The following is a 21,730-nucleotide window of genomic DNA, read 5'->3' as shown; positions in this document are numbered from 1 at the left end:
AGAGGGGGTTAGGATAAGGCCAAGTTGTAGGTTACTTATCGGGAGGCCATAGAGGGTGTAGAACAGGATACCCAGTATCCCTGGGCAGCTCAAAAAGGAAGGAAGGTAGAGATGTGTTATAGAGATAGATCATAAGAGGGGCTTCAAAGAAAGAGGTCATCTACATATTGGAGGAGAGTCCAGGGAGCAACATTGAGGCTTAGCAGGTTGTGGGCAAGGACCTGGCTATAGATGAGAGCTATTTCAAATTCTCAGGGGAGTGACTATCCAGGTAAGTTGAATGGGCATTTGGGTGTCAAGGACTGCCCAGATAAAAGCAAAAAGCTCTGGACAAGATAGATCGAGGGGAGTGATAAAGAAAGTGATTTCTGAGGTCCAGGTCAAGAAATGAGAGGTGGAAGGAGGAATGTGGGATTCCTGGGTATAAGGGTTGGAGACCACCAAGCGGCTAGGAATTACAGCTTTGTTAATTGGGTGTAAACCTTGAAGGGCTGTGGGGAGAGTTAGTAGGCTATAAAATTCAGGCTTTGAAGAGTCTGATAATTACGGGTTTCAGTCTCTCTAACCCTTTAGAAGTGAGCTGATATTAAGCTTGATGCACGAAGGTGAAGAGGCTGTGTAGTCTGATTTGCACTGTGGGTAGCAACAGTGAGGAAGGGTATCCCAGACCTGAGGATGGTTGGACGATAACAGAGTGGTAAGGAAGGGGATGAGTCTGCAGGACAGAGTAGGAAAAGAAAGCTGCTTCAGGGGGGCTTTGTGATGGACCGATCAGAGGTATGCAACTTTTCCTGAATGTCATGTTCCAGGACAGGGGTCAGGTAACGAGGAACGACCAGGAAGGAATGGGAAAGGGAACGTTCAAACCGATTGCATGGTTATGGACCTGTCTGTCTGGGTTTGGATAGAATGCCTCCCACCTCAGGAAATTATGGTTTAAAAAAAGAATAATCTGCCCCATGTCAATGAAAAAAAAGACACAATCTTGCCAGCTAGTGACAGTGTTGTCCCAGGTCTGATAAAAGTGATGGTGACGGGAGTAGGCACCTGTCAGTTGGCAGCAGGTGTCAATCTCAACAAATCAACGTATCCCAGGAGTCTGGCATTTAAGACCCAGCAAGGACAGAAGCCTAGTGGGGACTAGCATCTTTCTCCGCTCTGACTCTTTTTCGGTGTCCTTTTCCCCACAGAGAGAGCAGGGGCCAGGCAGCAGCCACGGACTGGGGCATGTTCTTGCCCAGTGGCCCATTTGGTGGTCTAGCCCTGAGTGGGGAGGGTGTTACTATGTTTGAGTTACCCTGGGATGAACCTTGGCATAAGGCTGCCACCAGCATTTGCTATATCACCTCTTCTTTAAGGTTTTTATTTTGAAGATCCTGCTGTCTGTTATTAAAGACCTTAAAGACCACTTCTGTACGTTCTCTTTGAAGGGTAGAGAGCTGTCTGTCCTCTAGCCTTTGAAGCTGTTTTCTACTATCAGGTGCCAACTCAAAGCTGCCATGAAAGTGTTGATATAATTTCCCCATTGTTATCCAAGGTCGGGTTGGTATATTTAGTTTCTGATAAGTATTAGGTCCAAAGCAGGGCCCCCTAAAGGATTCTGTTTACCAGGAACCTCCCTTAGTCCCCTCAAGGTCAACTACCTTGAGCAAGGGCTCTAGTTCCTGGTCAGTCTGAACAGCTTCTATCAGCCCAAAGACCACACCCTGTTGACTTGCTTTCCCACCATTTTCTCTTCTCTCTGCCCCCTGGGAGATAGCCTGGACAATTTGATTCCCAATAAACCTTTCCTTCTACCCACGGAGAGGTCTAATTTGAAGGTTTCACTGCACCCTCGCATACAATAAGTGAGAGAAAAATAAGGCTGGATCTTCATTGACTCCCTAGATAATTTCTTTTATTTCTGTCAAAATTGACCATCGTAAAGGCTGTCACCTTCCTGCTTGCCTACTTGTCACCTTCCTGCCACGAGGCAAATAATCATGAAGGCTTGTTTGTGGAGCTCATCTGAATTGGGTTGGTAATTCAATGAGGACTGCTGTGTAGAACTGACACAGCACCTACGTTATGATATCAATCCTAGACATGAAGAGTGTTGCCATGTGCCTGAGCTGCCATCCAGATACAGGGATGACATCCTTGGGAGACAGGGTGGAGATCAGGGTGACATAAATGTCAGGCCTGGTTAGGTTTAAGGACTGGGTAATACATTGAAAATTGTTGTGATAGAAATTGGTGTCAGACAAGAAGCCCAAACATTTTTCTATTTGAGAGAGATCAGTAAGGGAGGGGAAGAGATTGGCGTACGTGGGGGGCCTCAGGTCCAGCAACCCCGTGGAGAGGAGGAACAGAGTGGGGTTGAAGGAGAGGAGTGAAATAAGTGGGGTGAAGGGAGGGGCAGGTAAAGGTTTGGTGGAGGGAGAGAAGGTGGGTGAAAGGCTGAGGCCAGACCAGGGAGGATGGTCCTCAGAATAGGTCTGGCTGAACAGAAGAGAGGAGCGGTGGAGGCAGGAGGGGATTATTGTTAGGAGGCAGTGTAGAAGAGGGATCTCAAGGTTACCACATACCTTTGAATCTTTTTACAATTCTAGGAATTATAGAAAACAGTCAGCAATGCAAATGTTTTTTTTTTGTTGTTGTTGTTGCTGTTTTTCCTGAGACAAGTTTCTCTGTGTAGCCTTGGAGCCTGTCCTGGAACTCACTCTGTAGACCAGGCTGGCTTCAAATTCACAGAGATCTGCCTGCCTCTGCTTTCCATGTTGGGATTAAAGGCATGTGTCACCATTGCCAGGCTAATGCAAATTATTTTTACTTACCTGAGGATAACTCCCACACCCACTCCCCACCTCCATACAGTGGAAAAGCAAGTTTTGCCTTGATTAGCAAATTTATTTTAATATTTCCAATCAATGAATTTGTCTGATCCTTGAATTCTTTGAAGACATATCAATTCCTTCATTTAATTAATGAATTTAATGAACGAATGCTCTAACCAATGTTTGCTGTATCTTTGTACAAGGCTCGTGATTTTACTCTCTGAAAATTATCCCTAAGTTTTGAGATGAAGGCCCTGTGGTAGAAAATGACATTTGTAGCATGTCTGAGGTTCTGGCTTCAATTCTGAGCACCAAAATAAAATAAAATAAAAAATCCAACTTCATTAAAAATAAACCTCCTGGGGCTGTAGGGGAGAGCATCTAGTTAAATGATAAAGGGACTTAGAAGTCAAATGGCCCAATCAGTCTCCAAGTTCTGGGTAATAGCAAGGCTCAGGACCACTTCTGGGTCTGCCGTTGGCTAGCTTGTAATCTTGGGCAAGTGACATACTTTTGTTTGTTTTTTCGAGACAAGGTTTCTCTGTGTAGCTCTGGCTGTCCTGGAACTCGGCTCCGTAGACCAGGCTGGACTGGAATTCAAAGATTCTGCCTGCTTCTGCCTCCTGAATGCTAGGATTAAGGGCGTGCACTACCATCCCAGTGAATCAGATACATTCTTAAAAAGAAAACATCAAAGAATAATGTTTTGTCAGTTTGACCCAAGTTAAGAGTTATCTGGGAAGAGGAACTTCAGTTGGGAAAGTGTCTTCATCAGATTGCCTGTAGGCAAGCCTGTAGGGCATTCTCTTGATGTGGGAGGGCGCAGCCTCACGGGGGGCGGTGCCACCCCTGGAGAGGTGGTCCTGGTTGAAGCAAGGCTTGAGGAGCAAGCCAACAATCTGTGTCCCTCCGAGGCTTCTGTTTCGGTTCCTGCCCCGACTTCTCTCAGAGATGGAGCGTGGCCTGAGAGTTGTATAAACCCTCCCTTCCCCAAGTTGCTTTTGACCACAGTGTTTTAGACACATTAACTAAGACAAATTAAAAAAATAAGCCACTGGAGAACTCCATGAACGTATAGAACTCCTTAACTTTATAACTGCTAATCGGCTCGTTCCCTTTAGGGAAGTAGGTGGGGACAGGTGTTGCTCACCAGGAGTGCCGGTGATGTGCATTTTTCTCAACGGTCGGGTTCATTACGAGCAAAGTACTCAGCACACTGAAAACAAACACTTCAACCAGAACGGACCTGTTTGCCTGCGAGAGAAAAAACCTAGAACGAGGGGCTCCTGCATGGATCACCCGGCAGCCCTTACCTTCCTAACGAACATCTCCAGCACAAAAAACTTGCAGCTACCAAAGCGGCCACGGCCGGGCTCGCCACCGCGCCTGCGCAGCCCGGAGACAGCGGGCGCCTGCGCAGCGGTGGGCCAGGGAGGCGACACGGCGCGTGCGCAGGGAGTCGTCCGGAGGAGGGGGAGGGGGGCGGCGCTGGCCGGCCAGGGGTGGATCAGGGGCGGGCGGAGGGCGGGAGCCGCCAGGGAGACAGGGCGGGCCGAGGGAGCGGCGCCGTGGGGTTGGCTGCTGCCCTGAGGCCGGACTCAACGGATCCGGGCCGCGCCACCGGGCCAGCTCGCCGCCCGGCCCCAGCCCGGAGCCAGCGAGTGAGCGAGGCGGTGCCGCGCGGTAAGAGCCGGGGCAGGGTCTTCTCCGCTTGGGCCGCGGGCACCTTCGTCTCCTCAGCGCCGCCCGCGCGGCCAGGCCCGGGCGGCCCCGCAGACCCTGGGCCCCGCGCCTGCGCTGTCCCCCTTCGCCACCCCCCTCTCCACCCCCCAGCCAGCGGCGCCTGCGCTGTCTCCTTCCCGGCGGACCTCACAGCTTGCCGGGCAGACACCCCCCCACCCCCCCTCACCCCCGTCCCCCGAGAGCCCTGGCTGGTGTGGTACCCAGCTAGCTGGGGATCTCATCCTGGCGGAGAGGCTGGGTGCGCCCCTCGTGCTTGGATTCATTCCCTGTGGTACCGGGGGAGACGGGGCATTCATTCGCCCTGGTCTCTTGCCCTGGGCTGGGACAGGTTGCCTCCCCGTCTGGAGGATTGAAAGTGGGGAGCAGAGGCCGGGGCGCGGAGGACCCCCCCCCCGAAGGCTGCGTCCTGTGGTTAGGACCTAGCTGTGTGAAGCTGGCAGTGTTCTTTATTCTTGAGACTTGGCTAACTGTATCGAGTTGGATGTGTGGTGTTGAAGAAATGCTGCCTTTCCAAGCAGTGGTTACACGTTTGAGACGTCTGTAGTTCTTTTTTTTGGTGTGTGTGTTTCCGTGTGTGTGTGTGTGTGTGTGTTTCTGGGTGGGTTTAGCTATTCACAAACCAAACGAAAATTTCCGTGATCCTTCATATACAGGCAACCTTGATTTGTTCATTGTCTTAAAGATCTGTCCTAAAGTGCAGATGGGGAACCACTAGATAAAATGGAAAATTTTGACCTTGTCATGAAAAAGAATCTTAAGCTTTGGCCCACACTTGTAATACTGGTACTCGGGAGGCTGAGGCAGGATGAGCTCGGAGTTGGGCTGTACCTTGTCCAAATACAATAAAAAAGACAGCTATCGGAGCCCAACAAGGCTTGTTGTCACCCAGGAGGCTAAACCTTGAGGTGAATTCAGCTGTGGACCACAGGCAACAGCAGTTCTTAGTAAAGGTTTGGAGGGAGGGACCTGCGTTGTTGCACAGGCAATACTAAGGCACTGCCCTTTGTTGGTCTTCCAATACATCAGGAAGAAGTTTGAAAAACAATATGTCTGTGTTGAATTCATATAGATTTTATTCTTGTCCTTTCATTGTACTAGCTTAATAAAAGAAACTCTTGGCGATTATGTATACTTGAGGATTAAGTTGTATGTGAATAACTTCCTTACCCCATCTTTGGGATTAAGGGCATGGCGTATGGCTAGATACATATAGCTAAGCTATATCCCCAACTCTGCTAGCCTCTTAACCTTTAATTTGGAGATGGAGGTCAGACCTAGTATCCCAAACTAGCTATATCCCTCTCTTTGTTGCCACACAGGCCGGTAACTTTCAGTCCTGTCTCAGCCTCTGGAGTAGCTGGAATTAATTACAGGCCTACATCGCCCTTCTAGCCTAACTTCATCATTCTGTAAGAGACTCGAGTGTCTGCAGATTTTAGTTATCTCCAGAGAGCCTCTAATGCGCCGTGCAACCAGGACAGTTGTAGTTTTTTCCTAATCAAAAAATAGAAAGTAGTATGTATGTTGCAGAATAGTCAAACCAATATAGGAGGGGATATGGAGAAAAAGAGTATTGGTCTCATTACATTTTTTTCCTATTGAGAAAGAGCTGATGTCTCCCTTTCCTAGATCCCCCATAAAAATGTCTCATTTTCCCTTTGGGTCTAGTGTACACCAAACAATATCCTAACCCTCAGCAACTTTAGATAGCTTGAGAATACTTTGTATGTTTGCCTATGTATATCCCAGATATATAAGGATTTCCTTGATGTCTTAGTAAGAAAGTGATTATTATACCGTAGAAAAACTGTATCAAGGTGTCTCTTGGTATCATTCGAAATATCAATATCTGGACAGTTCAAGTGAAATTTGCTCAGGGTGTGAGCCTACATTTTGCTTTCTTGACAGCATGTGACTTCTGAAGCAGAGGTTCCCTTTCTAACTGACTTGATGTAGCTCATTTGATCAGATGACTCAGGTATTACAAAGGGTCAAAATTCCTATCAGGGTTGGGTTTTCTGAGTGTACAAGACTTGCTAAACAGACATATGCATATTTAAATCCCATGTCTAACTTGCACAGAGTGTTATGCAAGCATCTCACCTTAATAGAGGAGCGGTGGCAGGGTCAGGAGGTGTGGCTTTGGGCCATGAGTTTCTTCATTCTCTGTGCATGCATACAAAGGAGCTTCAGGAGCAACTTTAATATTAAAGAATCCTTGTCTACAGTTTTCAGCAAGTGTCTGCGTGACACTATGAAGTGTTTTAATTATTTTATCAATACAAATTTGGGAGTCAGATATCAGGGTAAAAATCTGTATGATTGGAGAAGCAACCAGTGACAACCTCTCTCTCCTTTCCCATCCAAAAGGCCAGAATCTTTGTAAGCCCCTCCCTACTACTTCCTGTGTCTCTCTATATGTCCTGGGTCCTCCAAAAAAACCTCTATGGCTAATTTTGGTCAGCTAGTAGCTAGCTCCGCCTTCTGATTTAAGGTAAACTTTATTGACACTCTCAGGGGTGTCAGAGTGTGATCAAAATATCCCACAACAACACTGTAGTTTCCTTCTCAAAAATTTGGGTGATGAGCCAGGCTATGTAGGAAGGTAGGTGAGAATGAATTTGAGATACTCTGGTGTGAAGGAATATTGAGTAGGCCTTTACGTAATAAGAAAAACAAGGACAGTGTTGGGAGTTTTTATGACACTGAATTTTATCCAATTTAAAGGACCATCATTTCTAAAAAAACAGTAACGAAAAAACATCCAGTTTCTTGGTAATAACATTAAGCATTTAGGGTCTGGAGAGTTGTCTCAGTGGTTAAGAGCATTTGTTGCTCTTACAGAGAACCTGTGTTTGATTCCCAGAACCCACATACCATCTGTAACTCCAGATACAAGGGACCCCACACCTTTTAACTTCTGTGGGCATCAAGCATGCATGTAGTGCACATAAATACATTCTTGCAAAACACTAATACACATAAATAAATCTAAAGAAATTTTAAAATTCAGCATCTAGTTGGATATGGTTTTACAGGTTTATAGTTTCAGTTATATTGGAGGCTGGGGTGGAAGGGTTGCTTGAGTCTAGTATCTGAGGCCAGTATGAGCAATATAGGTAGGCCCTATTAAAAAAAGATTACGCATCATTTGTGATGGCATATGGTAAATATAAGACCACTTATTTATTGTGAGTTTAGAAATAATAATGAGAGCAAAAGTCTTGTTTTGCTGTTAGTGAGTTTAAGGAAAAATTTCTGGGCTGTTGTTGCTTTTAAGAAGATTCAAATACAGTTACAGCCCTGAGGAGGCTGAAGCAGGTGGAGCTCCAGGACAGGCAAGACTACATAGAGAGACCCTGTCTTGAAAAACCAAGGGGGGGAATATTTAAGTACATTTTGTCTGTTTGTTTGTTTGTTTTTGAGATAGGACCTTCTTTTGTAATTCAGGCTATCCTCGAACCCACTGTGTAGACAATGATGACTTCACACTTTTGATTCTTCTGCCTCCATCTTCTGAATGCTAGAATTATAGGTGTAGCACCATGTCCAGGTTTATGGAGTACTGGGGATGGAATGTAGGGATCTGTGTATGCTCAGCAAACACTCCATCAACTGAGCTATATTCCTGGGTAGGTCTGAATTACTTTTTGAGAATAAGTATGACTTTGTGATGATTTACCACAGACCACAAAGAATGTAAAAAGCCATTCAATGTGATATGAAGCATTTCCTGTGATTATCCTGGAAATACAGTTCTTGGGTGGGTGGGCCGGGGGGAGGGGGGCGGGGCTCAGTGGGGGAGGAAAGCTCTTGCTGCACAAGTGTGAGGACCAGAGTTTGAATCCCCAGAATCTGACCAAAGCTGACGAGGTAGTGTGTATCTGTCACCGCAGTACTGCAATGGCAGTTGTGAGGACACAGGAGCATCCCTAGGTGCTCGCTGGCCAGCTAGCTTGTGGTATGCAGTAGCAAACAGGAGACCCTGTCTCAAGATGAAAGGTGAGGACTGGCACCCAAGTGGTTTTCTGACCTCTGCATGTGCTATGTGGCACTGGATGTCTGCATGCAAGATTATGACACAAACACGCTATACACGTACACAAAGATCAATATGTGTATTTATTTCCCACATGTTATAAAATGTCAGGAGTTTTTTCCCCTCTTCATTTGTGTGTGTGTGTGTGTTTGTCTGTATATGCATCATGTGCATAAAGCGCCCACTAGTAGAGGTTGACAAGTCCCTGAAATTGTGAGTATGTGCCAACAAAATAATACTAAAGGAAATTCCTGTTGGTTGGAATTGTTAGTACTGAATAGACTAGCTGCAAAGTAAAACACTCCCATCCGCTCAGAAGTTTTTTGTTGTTGTTGTGTTGTTGGTTTTTTTTTTTCTCAGTTGTTTGATCTGAAACAACATGATAATCAAAATGGTCTTGGGGATGTAGTTTAGTGCTCAACATCCCTATATCAGGGAAGTGCGCAGATTAAAACTACAGAGATACTATCTCATCCTAGTCACTGGCTATTGAGAAATCTGATATGGGGAAAAGGAACTCTTACTCACTGATGGTGGGAGTGTGAATTAATATAGCCATTATGGTAGTCAGTTTGGCGACTCCTCTAGACTGCTCCTGGGCATTTTCCTAAAGATATTCTATCACAGAGATGTTTGCACGTCTGTGTTGATTGCTGGTCTATCCACAACAGCAGGGAAATGGAAACAGCCTAAATATCCATCAGCTGATGATTGGATAATGAAAATGTAGTACATACACACAATGGAATATTACTCAGCTGTAAATAAAAATGAAATCATGAAGTTTGTAGGAAGGTGGATGAACTTGGGAAGCATATTAAGTGAGGTGATCCAAACTCCGAAAAATCAAACCACATGTTCCTCCTCATACGTAGGTCCCGGTCTGTAATGTGTTCATGTATGTGTGTATAAACAGGTGTAAGTGTGAACTAAGTCCACAAGTTAAGGGAGACTATTAGGTGATGAAGAAAATGGGCAAAAGGACACAAGTCATGAGGGAGGACTTCAACTATTCTCTTCTCTAGTTTTAACTCTGTCATAGGTGGTTTTGCGTGTGTATGTGTGTGTGTGTGTGTGTGTGTGTGTGTGTGTGTGTGTGTAGATGTGAATCCAACTTTCTGTATATCAAACGAATCTAGTATGTGTTATTCTTTTGAGGCAGTGATTGTGAAAATTGGGCTTTCCTTTTCATCCCATTTATTAGCACAATATGATGTGATTACTTGCTGAGTGCATTTGTCTCATTGGCCCACTTAGAAAAAAATGATTAAAACTTTTTGTTGTTGTTCTGGAGGGAGGGGTTTGGTAACTGGAAATTTTTTCTGTTTTTTTTTTTTTTCATTCTGTTCAAAGCTGTCAAATCATTTTATTACATTTAATGTGTAAATTATATTACACTTTATAAAGTATGGTTTTAAGAAAACTTAAGCTTCGGCTGTAGCTTAGTGGTAGAGTACTTGCCTAGCATGTACAAGGTCCTGGGTTCAATCCCCAGCATCACAAAAATGAGTAAATAAGGCTTAAAGAATTGAAGAGGGGGCGATATTGGGGCAGCTTTGATCCATAGCAAATACAGAGGACTTTGATGTTCATGAAGCTTTTACTACAATTCATGGTAGTCTGCTCTGTGCTTATCCTCCAGAAAAGCATACTGTTATAAACACACACACACACACACACACACACACACACACACACACACACACACACTATAGCTATGAAAGCAGACTGCTAAAAAAAAGCTGTAGAGAAAAGTAAAACAAGCAAAAGGATGGTAGGGGATCAAAATGTATCAACAGGCATATATGTTGAAAGCCTTCAAATGAATGTAATCCCAAATTTGTCATTGTGGTGTGCACCAGTAATCCCAGCACTTGGGAGGTAGAGGTAGGAGGATCAGGAGATGAAAGTCATCCTCAGCTGCAGTGAGTTTAAGGCCAATCTGGGCTGCATGAGACTCTGTCTTAAAATAAATAACTCAATTAAGAGGTAAAATCTGGGTCTGCAGAAATGGCTGTGTGGTTAAGAGCACTTGTCCTTCCAGAGGACTGGGGTTCTACATGAGTTCCTGACAATAGGTGGCATTTAAGAAGGGGGAGGAAAGGCATTTTGAGTTTTTTTTTTTTTGGTTTTTCGAGACAGGGTTTCTCTGTGTAGCTTTGCGCCTTTCCTGGATCTTGCGCTGTAGACCAGGCTGGCCTCGAACTCACAGAGATCCGCCTGCCTCTGCCTCCCGAGTGCTGGGATTAAAGGCGTGCGCCACCACCGCCCGGCGAGTTGTTTTTTTTTAAAGACTTATTTTTTTATTATGTATACAGTGTTCTGTCTTCATGTATCCCTGCAGGCCAGAAGAGGGCACCATATCTCATTACGGCTGGTTGTGAGCCACCATGTGGTTGCTGGGAATTGAACTCAGGACCTCTGGAAGAGCAGCCAGTGCTCTTAACTGCTAAGCCATCTCTCCAGCCTGAGCCTTTTGAACTTTTAGGAATAGCTGTGTCGTGAACATCCCTTTGTTGGGGGAAAGAGTTAGCCAAGGGAGGGAAAGGCATATCGTAGAGTGGGCATCAACAGGCATCCTTCATGAAAGACCAGGCAGTCAGTGTTTCAGTCGTCACAACCGCTAATCACCTCTCACTGTAGTTCAGAGTAGCCTTTAACAGTATGTGAAGGAGAGTAACTGGGCTTCAGTAAAAGGTAAGACTTGACAGTGTTCCCTACTGTGAAATGGTCTAGATTACTCTCCAGTCCTTCAGCAACATAACAACATAATCTGAGTTTGTGATGATCTGGACTTGGCTTTCTTATAGAAGTAATTAAAAGTGTTCAGTTTGCAGCTCTTCATTGCTGTGGGTGGAGATGTAGTTGATTCTTGCACACCAGTCTTGTCCTCAGAGATCTTGCTGTGCTTAGATTACTCAGGAGTGTTTGCAGTAGATTCTGTTGGGTGTTCCATTCAGTTTTACAGTTTTACTTCTTCCTCCTCAATTTGAATACCATTTAGTTTGTGTGTGTGTGTGTGTGTGTGTGTGTGTGTGTGTGTGTGTGTGTGTGTGTGTGTTTCCTGGCTGGAACCTTTGATACATAGTAAAACAAAGTGAGAGAAATGGGCTTTCTTTCTTTTCTTTCCTCACGAGGGCACCAGATCCCCTGGAACTGGAATTACAGACAGTGGTGAGCTGCCATGTGGGTGCTGGGAATTGGACCCAGATCCCCTGGAAGAGCAGCCAGTGTGCTTAACTGCCGAGTCATCTCTGAAGCCCTTCAAATTTTTTCATTCTAGGGTAAAATACTGTTTTATGGCATTCAGCATGACATTAACTATCGGTATTTCATAGAAACTATATACATCAAATTAAGGAGATTTGTAGTTTTCTTAGGTTTTTTTTCTTATTAATTGTTTCTCTGAACTAATCCTATAGCTTTTCTTATTTACTTGGTAACATTGAATTTCATTGACTTTTGAATGTTAAACTTTGATTTGTGGATTAAGTGACATTTGTTTTTTTTGTTTTTGTTTTTGTTTTTGTTTTTTTCGAGACAGGGTTTCTCTGTGTAGCTTTGGAGCTTGTCCTGGAACTCGCTCTGTAGACCAGGCTGGCCTCGAACTCACAGAGATCTGCCTGGCTCTGCCTCTCGAGTGCTGGGATTAAAGTCGTGTACCACCACCGCCCGACTGACATTTGCTCTTCTTAAAAATTATTTATTCAACCAAAAAAATAAAATTTAAAAAGCCAGGCAGTGATGGCACACACCTTTCCCAGCACTTGGGAGGAAGAGGCAGGTGGATCTCTGTGAGTTTGAGCCAGCCTGGAGTACAGAGTGAGTTCCAGAACAGTCAGGGCTACACAGTGAAACCCTGTTTCAAAAAACAACAACAAAATTATTTATTTATTGGTGTGTGTATGTATGTGTATATGTATATGTGAAGTTTATGTGTGTGTGTATATGTGAATATGTGTGTGTATATGCGCGCGTGCTTGCATGCGTGCGTGTGTGCGTGCGTGTTTGTGTGTGTGTTTGTGTGTGTGTGTGTGTGATATACATGCCACAGCACACTAGTGCCAGAGGACAACTTGTAGGAGTTGGTTCAGATCATCAGGTTTGGTGGCGAGTTCCTTAACCCAGCAAGTGGGCTCACTGGAACTCACTGGCCCTCATACACTCGTTGGCTTTATTTGTTTTCAAGACAGGGTTTCTCTGTGTAGTTCTGGCTGTCCTTGAACTCAGAGATCTCCCTGCCTCTGCTTCCTGAGTGCTGGAATTAAAGGCATGGGCCACCTGGCCTGGCCCTGATACTCATTCTTGATATAAAATCTTTGTTTTGGATTGTTGGATTAAATTTACAGATTTTTCTTTTTCTTCTTTTGTGATGCTAGGACTCAAACCCAGGGCCTCATACATGCTAGGCAAACACTGGTACAATACCCTCAAGTCCTACTTTTCTGAAATTTTGTTTAGAGTGTATACATTCATTTCCTGAAGAAATACTGATTAGTAGAATGTCTTTTTCTCTGTAATTTTTCCTTTTTTTGTAATGCTTTTGCCAACAAGCTAACCTGATAAAGTGAACTGGAAAATACGTTGTAGTTTTCTCGAAGAACATGATGATTTGAATGTGTTCCCAAAGAAGACTGCTTTGGAAACCCAATCCCCAGTGCTGCAGGGTGAGGTGAGGCTAGGCAGTGCTGGAGTCATGAGGAGTTCACCCCCAAATGGAGTAGATGACAGTTGTAAAAGGCTTGAGGCTATGCGTTCAAGCCTTGCTCTTTCACATTGCCCGCCTCTCACCATCTACCACAGGTGATCCACAAGGAGGCCTTGCCAGATGCGGCCCCTCTTCTAGACTTCTCCACTTCTGTGTGCCGACCAAATTCTATTCACATATCACCCAGGCTAAGGTTTCCTACTAGATCAGCTCAGAACAAACTAGCTGTAGACAGTTGATACCAAGAAGTTGGGCCTTTCCTATTATAAATACCTGACAATGTACATGCAGTTTGGGAACTGAGTGGAGGCTAGGTGGCTTTAAAGGAGCAGTCTAGAGAAAAATGGACAATTCTGTGACTGGAACGTCACAGGCACAGAGAGCCTGGATGTTAGGGATTGGTTAAGTGGCTGTCATTGGAATTGCACAAGAAAGACTATTCTAATGAGGTCTCAGGTGGAGCTAAGGACTAGGTACTGGAAACCCTAGCGAAGGCACTGTGGTTCCCAGCTACAAAGACCTTAATGGAATGCAGAACCTGAGAATAGTGGCAGATGGGTGGTCAAGGTGCAGGGTGACCTTGCTGGGGGTTGCCTTCAGACGAGAAATGGCGAAGATGGATTAGGTTAACAAGAGAAGTAGAATAGCAAGGTTTGGAAAACGTAGAGACTAGCCATTTACAGAAGCCTGGAGCTGATGTAGTGGTGCATGTTTAGAATCCCAGCACGCACATGGTCGACGAACCCTGCAACATAGTGATACTCTCTCAAAGAACCAAGACAAAGCCAGGTGTGGTGGCTCACAGGTCTGATGACAGCACTTGGGAGGCTGAGGCAGGAAGATTCCTCTGAGTTCAAGGCCATTTCTGAGCTATGTAGTAAGTTCCAGACTAGCTTGGGCTACAGAGTAGAACCCCATCTCAGCAAACCAACCCACAAATCAGACAATGCAAACAAACCCCCCCCAAAAATTAAATTTAAAAGTGTGTTAGGGAGATAATACTCAAGGTGTGACCAAGGAAACATTCACTAAAAGAATTTATACAGATTGAAGGAAGTAGATTATATTTGTGAAGAAATCGGGAGAAAGACCCTGATGACATCCGAGAGACTTTGAGGCAGTCTTTGAGGGTTGTGTTTGCCAGGGAGACACTGTGGGACGTCATTGGTTGCGGTGTGATACCCCTGGACTCTGCTCGCTGAGTCACAGTGCAGTGTGTTCCAGCACAGTGTCCCTTTGCCCCAACTGTGACACATGTAGGTCCACGTACTACTCAGGCTGCCACTCTGAAAGTGGAATCAGTAAGCCTTGGTGCTAATTACAGATGATGAGCACAGTGCACGGGCTGTAGGCTGTGGGCTGTGGGCCAAGGGGCTGTGCAGCCTCCTTTGCTTAAAGGATGTGTCAGGCAGCCTAAGGGGCTTAGACAGGAATCTTACAGAGTCTGTCTACCTCAGAGCCTTCCATATGACACTATTGAATTGTGGAATTAGGATGCTGTGGAGACTCCAGCACTGTAGAGCACATGAGAGAAGCAGGCACAAGGCTCCAGCCTGGGAGATCTGTGGCACGGCCAGCGCCTGCAAAGCCTTATGGGCAGTGCTGCTTGATCTGTCCAGAAGGTGGGGTGTGGAATCGAGATTATTGGACCCTATGCATGAATAGAACTTTCCCTGCCAACTTTAAGCTCGATGTGAGCAGCTGCTCTACTTCTGCCTCTCGTCTCCTTTTTGGCATGCAAATCTCTCTCCTGTGCTTATCCTTACCATCACATCCCCGCTTCCTAGTTTCGGTTTTGAAAAGAGGTCTCAGCCGGGCGGTGGTGGCGCACACCTTTAATCCCAGCACTCGGGAGGCAGAGCCAGGCGGATCTCTGTGAGTTCGAGGCCAGCCTGGACTACCAAGTGAGTCCCAGGAAAGGCGCAAAGCTACACAGAGAAACCCTGTCTCGAAAAACCAAAAAAAAAAAAAAAAAAAAACAGAAAAGAGGTCTCACTGTGTTGGCTGTATAGCCCCAGGTGGCTTTAAAATCATCCTCATGCCTTAAGCTCCCTAGTGCTGGTATTACAGGTGTGTGCTGCAATGCTCAGGTCAGTGAAATGTTTCCTTCTGATTTCAATTGTCACTATATTTCATTCTAGAATTGGAAACAGAATTCTATGAAATGTAGGAAGTGTTCCCAGGTAGGGAACCTTAACCATAAATTGGACTTCTTCCATAAGTACTGGCCATTCAGGTTATCTACTTTCCACCCTGAGGCCATCTCTTCTTTAATGAGCTTTTGTATTCTGTGTTTCAAGGGATTTGTTTCATCTAAACTTTTGAACTTGTTGACTTAAAGTGAATCTTAGGTGTTGTACCCATTGGCTTTCCATGTTTAGACCTTCTTTGTTTTGCTTACTTTGATTTTCATTGATTTTCTTTAAAATTTTCAAATTAAATTGATTTATGTAGAGTGTGTGTGTGTGTGTGTGTGTGTGTGTGTGTGTGTGTGTGTGTATGTGTGTGATAGAGAGGAGAGAGAATGAGAACGTGTGTGGCTTTGTAGATGTCAGTTTGCTCCCTCCACCCTATGGGTCCCTAGACTTGAACTCGGTCATCAGGATTGGCAGCAAATACCTTTATCCAGTAAGCCATCTTGCTGGCCCCTTGTCTTTTTCTCATTTCTTGAAGAAGCAGCTGAAGTATTGCTTTGAGTCTTCTTTTTCTAGTGTGTTGTATTGAAATTTCCCTCCCCAGATTTTGCTTTAATATTCCCACACATTTTTATGTCATGTTGTTATTTTTATTCAATTAAAAGTATATTCTCATGCCCCATTGCCATTTCTTCCTTCCTCCTTTCCTTCCTTCCTTCCTTCCTTCCTTCCTTCCTTCCTTCCTTCCTTCCTTTCTTTCTTCTTATTATAATTTTAATGTGGAGGGCTTATGTTGCCAAGCTGACCTTGAACTCCTGGGCTCAAGCCATCTTCTGCAGCCTTTAGAGCTGCTGGGCCCTGAGGCGTCCACCACTGTTCCTGGCTAATTCCCCATTTGATTTCTGCTTTGACTCTGATGGTTTAGCAGTGTATGAGAACTTCTTAGAGATTTTTTTGTTATTTTCTAATTAATTAGTAGTCTACTAAAGAAAACAGCCACAGTACCATTACTTCATCTTAAAAAAGCAATAGTTCAGAAAGACAAGAGATCTGTGTTCATCAGAGAATTGTGTTCAAAGGCCAGTGGAGTGAGTCAAGGAGGGTGGAGTGAATACTCTGAGAAGAGAAAGGGATGGACAGGTGGACGCCAGGACGTCAAAGAAAAGGTAAATATCAGAAGTGTCCCACAGGTGGAGGTTGTGCTGTGGTGGTGAGGGGCAGCAGTGACGGTTGCCCACCAGAGCTCCCCAGGCCTCTCTGTAAGTGAGTGGTGGAAGGAGAGCTGGGCATGTTTCTAGTACCGTAGGGGAATAGAAGGAGTTAGATGTGAGCTTAGAACAAAGGAGAGTTGCCTCACTCGCCGGGATGGGGGAAAGAGTTTATCATGTCACATGTACAGCTGTCCCTTGTTAGTTTACACATATTGTTTAATGTGGTCCTCAGATTCTGTGCTGTTTTGCTTTCTAACATACTCAGCTTATGCTGTTTTAGAGTCTTAGATCTTTCTCCTGCTACTGAGCTATGAGTAATTGTAGAGTGAGTTATGGATACCTTATGACAGGTCACAGCTGTAGTGGAGTGACTAAGTGACCGGACTCGTTAAGAGTTAGGCATTGATTCTGACTGCGTGGATTGGCTCTTCAGATCATAGCTTTGATTTTCTGTTTCTCAACTGTCTGGTTATAGTTTTCATATAGTTGCTGAGTGGTGACTCTGGCACATGCTGTTTGCTTCCTGTCTGTGCATTCTAGGAGAGTCCCGTGGGAGAAATGTATGCATAATTGATCTACAGTTTCAAAGCCACTGTTTGGGATTCCTCCAGCACCTTAAGCTCAGGTCTGTTTCTCCTACATTAAACCAGCCACTCTGCCAGCCATGCTGCCTGGGTCACACAGGAACTTCCAACTGATATATTAGTCCCTAGCCATAATGTTCCCCATCTTTCGCAGCCAGTCTCAAAGGACTGTTTCCCCCTTCCCCACACCCCACCCATGCCATCCAACCCGTTATATGAGGTACAACTCAAAGAACTTACTTTTTCCAACTCACTGTGTCCCCTCCTCATGAAACCCCAAGTATTTGGGTTTAACTCTTAGCGCTTACCAGCAACCCCCAGTGGCTGTTATGTGTACCACTACACCACTATACTTAGGTAGAAATGTGTTTGACGTAAATTGATGTTCTTAATTAAAGATGGCTTGAGTTAATTTTAATACTGTATTGTGTAAGATTGTTACTGCCTGCCAAAAAATCTGAGCATAAAGCCATCATGATTTGATGGGTATCAAATAAAAATTTTCTTTTTGGAAATGCTAAGGAACCTTGGCAGAGGAGGGAATGGCCAAAGGAGACTCACAATTTCTTGGATTCTGTCAGTTTTAACTTTGGGAACTAATTTATTTAGGACATAATCTGCAAAAATAATTTATGTACTGTAGCCAGAAATTCTTTTAGACAGTCTCTTTCCAGTCTTGTCTCTTTCCTGGAATGCTAAATATTATCAGCAGTTTAATGGTCTCCTCAGCGGTGCACATTAAAACAGACTGCCAGGCGTTGATTTTATGTCTGTTACACTTTTAAAAGCAGTAATGGGAGAAGAGTATGTAGTTGTAGGTTTGGAAAATTCAGGTTGTTTCTGTTATGCCCAAATCTCAGGAAGCCCCCACCCCTACCCCCAAGACCACCACGGAGACCAAATCCCGTATGTAAAAGCAAAGAACCTTTATTTCAAGCTCAAGCTTGGTCTCTCTATCTGTCCAATGTAGTGGTGAGAGCAGAGAGCCCCAAGCCTGGGCGGGATAGAGTTTTTATCATAGTAGAGGTTGGGGGTGAGGAGGTTTCCAGGGTTCAGGACCCTGATTTGCTGACTTTTGTCTAGGGGTACCTTGGCAAAAGGGGAATAGGTGTGTGCTAGGCTCAGGCATCTGGAGATCTTATCTAATCTCCTCTAACGTTGGAATGTTTGGATTGTCAGGTACCTCCCCTTAGATGCTGGCCCTCCCTGGGTGATGTCAGCTTATGGCTTTTCCTCGATCCGGGTGCTGCCTGCCAGTAAACTGAAACTCAGGCCTGCTTTTTAGCTGGTTTTCATGCATCCTGTCATGGCAGCAGTATAGCCAAGCTGGTGCTTGGGTCACACAGTTTCTACTTGTTTCTCATATTTCAGTGAACTTTTCCGTGCTAAAGCAATGAAATAGAGTTGTGTTGAATGGTCTTTTGAAGACTAACTCATTTCTTCTAGCATCTGCTTAGTTGTGGTTTAATGGAAAGAGCTGACTCTGGGTTGACCAATTGTCACGTTCTCTGGCCTCGGTGTCTTCCTCCTCTCCAGCCCAGAGAGTGATTGTGGGATTTAAATGTGCTAGTACTTGTATAGCGTGGGGCTCGCCTTATTAGTTATTTATTTGCTGTCATTTTTAAGTGACGCTAGCAAAACCAACCAAGTATCTTGCTGGCTGTGACCCTTTTGAGAATTCTCTAGCTTTTCTTTCCCACTTAGCCTTGATCCAACTGCAGTCTGATTTGGACACATCCTTCGCTGATGCTAGCTTGGCTCTGCTTACTGTCATTGACGTTCAGTCACCTGACATTGACTGAAGGGCTGTTTGGGCACAGCAGATGAATGTGCCTTTCTCCCATGCCTTTACCTCCAGACTCCCTGTGGCCAAGTAGGAAGGAGGGAGGTATGAGGGGAAGAGACTCTTAATATGAAGGTTATTTGCATTTACCATGTTAAATGCATACATGTTAGCAATAATTGCCCCAATTTTAGACCATCGCCCAGCTCCACATTTGCTTTTAAAGTGGTTATTTTTAATGTATTGTCTGAGTATTTGGTATAATTCATAACTGTAATAGCTGTGTGTGTGGTGTGCTGTGGAATAATCCTCTTGTACACTGTAAAGATTTGTCACTCGAATTGATTTAATCAAATGCTGATTGGCCAGTAGCCAGGCAGGAGTATAGGCAGGGAGACTAAACTAAGGATGATGGGAAGGAGAAGGGTGGAGTCAGAACTCGCTAGCCAGATGCAGAGGAAGCAAGATGAGAATGTTGTACTGAGAAAAGGTACCAAGTCACGTGGCTAAACATAGATAAGAATTATGGGTTAATTTTAATGTAAGAGCTTGTTAGTAATAAGCCTGAGCTATTGACCAAGCATTTATAATTTATATTAAGCCTCTGAGTCAGTTATTTGGGAAGCAGCTGCTGGGTATTTGGGAACAGGCAGGTGGGAGAGAAACAACCCAGTGGTGGGCTGGAGGATTGGTTTAGTAGTTAAGAACACCTGCTGCTTGTGTCTCATAGTGGAGTCTGTAATTCCAGTTCTAGAGGATCTAATGCCTTCTGGTTTCCGTGAACATTGCAAGCATGTGATGCCCTTGCATGCATACAGGCAAAACATTCATACACATAAAATAAATTAATAAGGGCTGGAAAGATGGCTCTGCTGTTAAGATCACTAGCTGTTCTTCTAGAAGACCCAGGTTTCATTCCCAGCACCCATATGGTGACTCACAATGTCTGTAACTCTAGTCCCAGGGTATCTAATGCCCTCTTCTGGCCTCTGAGGGTACTATGCATGTGGTGCTCAGTCATACATGCAGGCAAAACACCCATACACATAAAATAAAGGAAAAAAAAATTTAAATCTCACGCCTTTAATCCCAGCACTTAGGAGGCAGAGGCAGATGGATCTCTGTGAGTTCGAGGCCAGCCTGGTCTACAGAGTGAGTTCTAGGACAAGCTCCAAAGCTACACAGAGAAACCCTGTCTTGAAAATTGAAGAATTTAGTATAGAATTTATTGCATTATGATTGACTTACTAAGTCAACGTTTTTTTATTGGCTTTTCAAAATTAGTTTGGTTTTTGTAGGTGTGATTTTTATCTGACACTGAGTTACCCATGGCACCTACCATGACTTCAGTTCTCCTTTGACTGTGATTCCTTTCCAGTGTTTAACTCTGTTCTTAGTTCATAATTTTAAGATGATTTTTAATTTTAAATACAGACTTGTGAAACTATAGAAAGCTATATTTAGATTGCTTGGGTCAAGACCTTTTGTAGTTTTTTTTTTTTTTTTTTTTTTTTTTTGGTTTTTCGAGTTGTAGTTTTTTTTTTTTAAATGGGATAATGCTAGGGATAAAAATCACAATTAATAAGCAATTACATTCCTAAAATATGTTTTGAGCACTCCTTGCTGGTATTATCAAGGTTCACAGAGTTAGCCATTTACAGAATGCCAGACCTGGGATATAATCTAGGTTTCTTGATTACCATTCCCATGGACTCCTTACCATGCATCTGCAGCACTTCCTGATTTGTAATTTTCAGTGGGAAAGATCTAGAAGCTAGTGTTGTTTGACATCTACATGCTAGAGTATGTAATTTAGTATAAGTAGTAAGTGAAACAGTCTTTAGTCATTCCTTGTAAAGGAGTCTCAGCCAGGCATAGTGACATACACCTTTAATCCCAGCATTTAGGAAATAGAGGCTGGTAGATTTATGGCCAGCCTGGAATTCATAGAGGGTTCTGGCCAGCCAGAGCTAAGTGAGACACTGTCTCAGAGGGAGTAGAGGAAAGATTTCTCTTACAGAGTACCTTTTGAATTGTTGCCTTAAAATTTTTTTTTTTTTGTTTTATGTGTGTGGATGTTTTGCTTTTGTGTATTCTGTATACTGCCTTTATTCTGTACAGAGGCCAGAAGAGGGTGCTGGGTTCCCTAGGACTGTGGTCATGAACAGTTGTGAGCCACCATGTGGGTGCTGAGAATTGAACCTGAACCTGGGTCCTCTGGAAGAGCAGCCCGTGCTCTTAACCTGCTAGTCATCTTTCCAGCTCCAAGTTGCTGCCTTTTACTTAATTAATTGTTTGTTTGTTTTGAGTTGGTCAGGCTGGTCTCACACTTGTTATGCAGCTGAAGATGACCTTGAATTGAGTTTCTCTGCCTCTACCTCTCAAGTGCTGGGTTATAAGGATCCAACACTATTCCCAGCTGCCTTTGTTTTAATAAGACTTTAGTAATACTTGGGATTTGCAAGATGTTCCTCTATAAATTTTGATAGCTTCTATCTATCTGGTCTTCGTTGTGGGCTGTTACTCTGATAAGCATGCTAAGTTTATTATTTAATTATCTCAGCATCCTTATAAAGTACATACTGTTACCAACCCCATTTTATGAACGAAGAAACTAAAATTTCAGGAGTTAAGCAACTAGTCCCTAGATAGATTTGATCTCAAATAGTTACTAGTTTTTAAAATTAAGCATGGAAGATTTTTTTTTTATC

General features: G+C 44.2%; 1 protein-coding gene across 1 annotated transcript in view; it reads left to right on the top strand.

The window, feature by feature from the left end:
• The first annotated feature begins 4,333 nt into the window (after positions 1–4,333).
• Specc1l (sperm antigen with calponin homology and coiled-coil domains 1 like) overlaps positions 4,334–21,730 on the top strand; it is a 112,648-nt gene continuing 95,251 nt past the window's right edge. Inside the window, exon 1 of the mRNA XM_052744695.1 lies at positions 4,334–4,499. The gene's annotated coding sequence lies outside the window, so the exon portion shown is untranslated. The remainder of the gene's footprint in view (positions 4,500–21,730) is intronic.

Source organism: Peromyscus californicus, unplaced genomic scaffold (assembly GCF_007827085.1).
Source record: "Peromyscus californicus insignis strain IS unplaced genomic scaffold, ASM782708v3 Scaffold_19__1_contigs__length_69161282, whole genome shotgun sequence".
NCBI classification, from domain to species: Eukaryota; Metazoa; Chordata; class Mammalia; order Rodentia; family Cricetidae; genus Peromyscus; species Peromyscus californicus.
The sequence above is the reverse complement of the archived record's forward strand: the minus strand, read 5'-3'. Positions and strand labels throughout refer to the sequence as shown.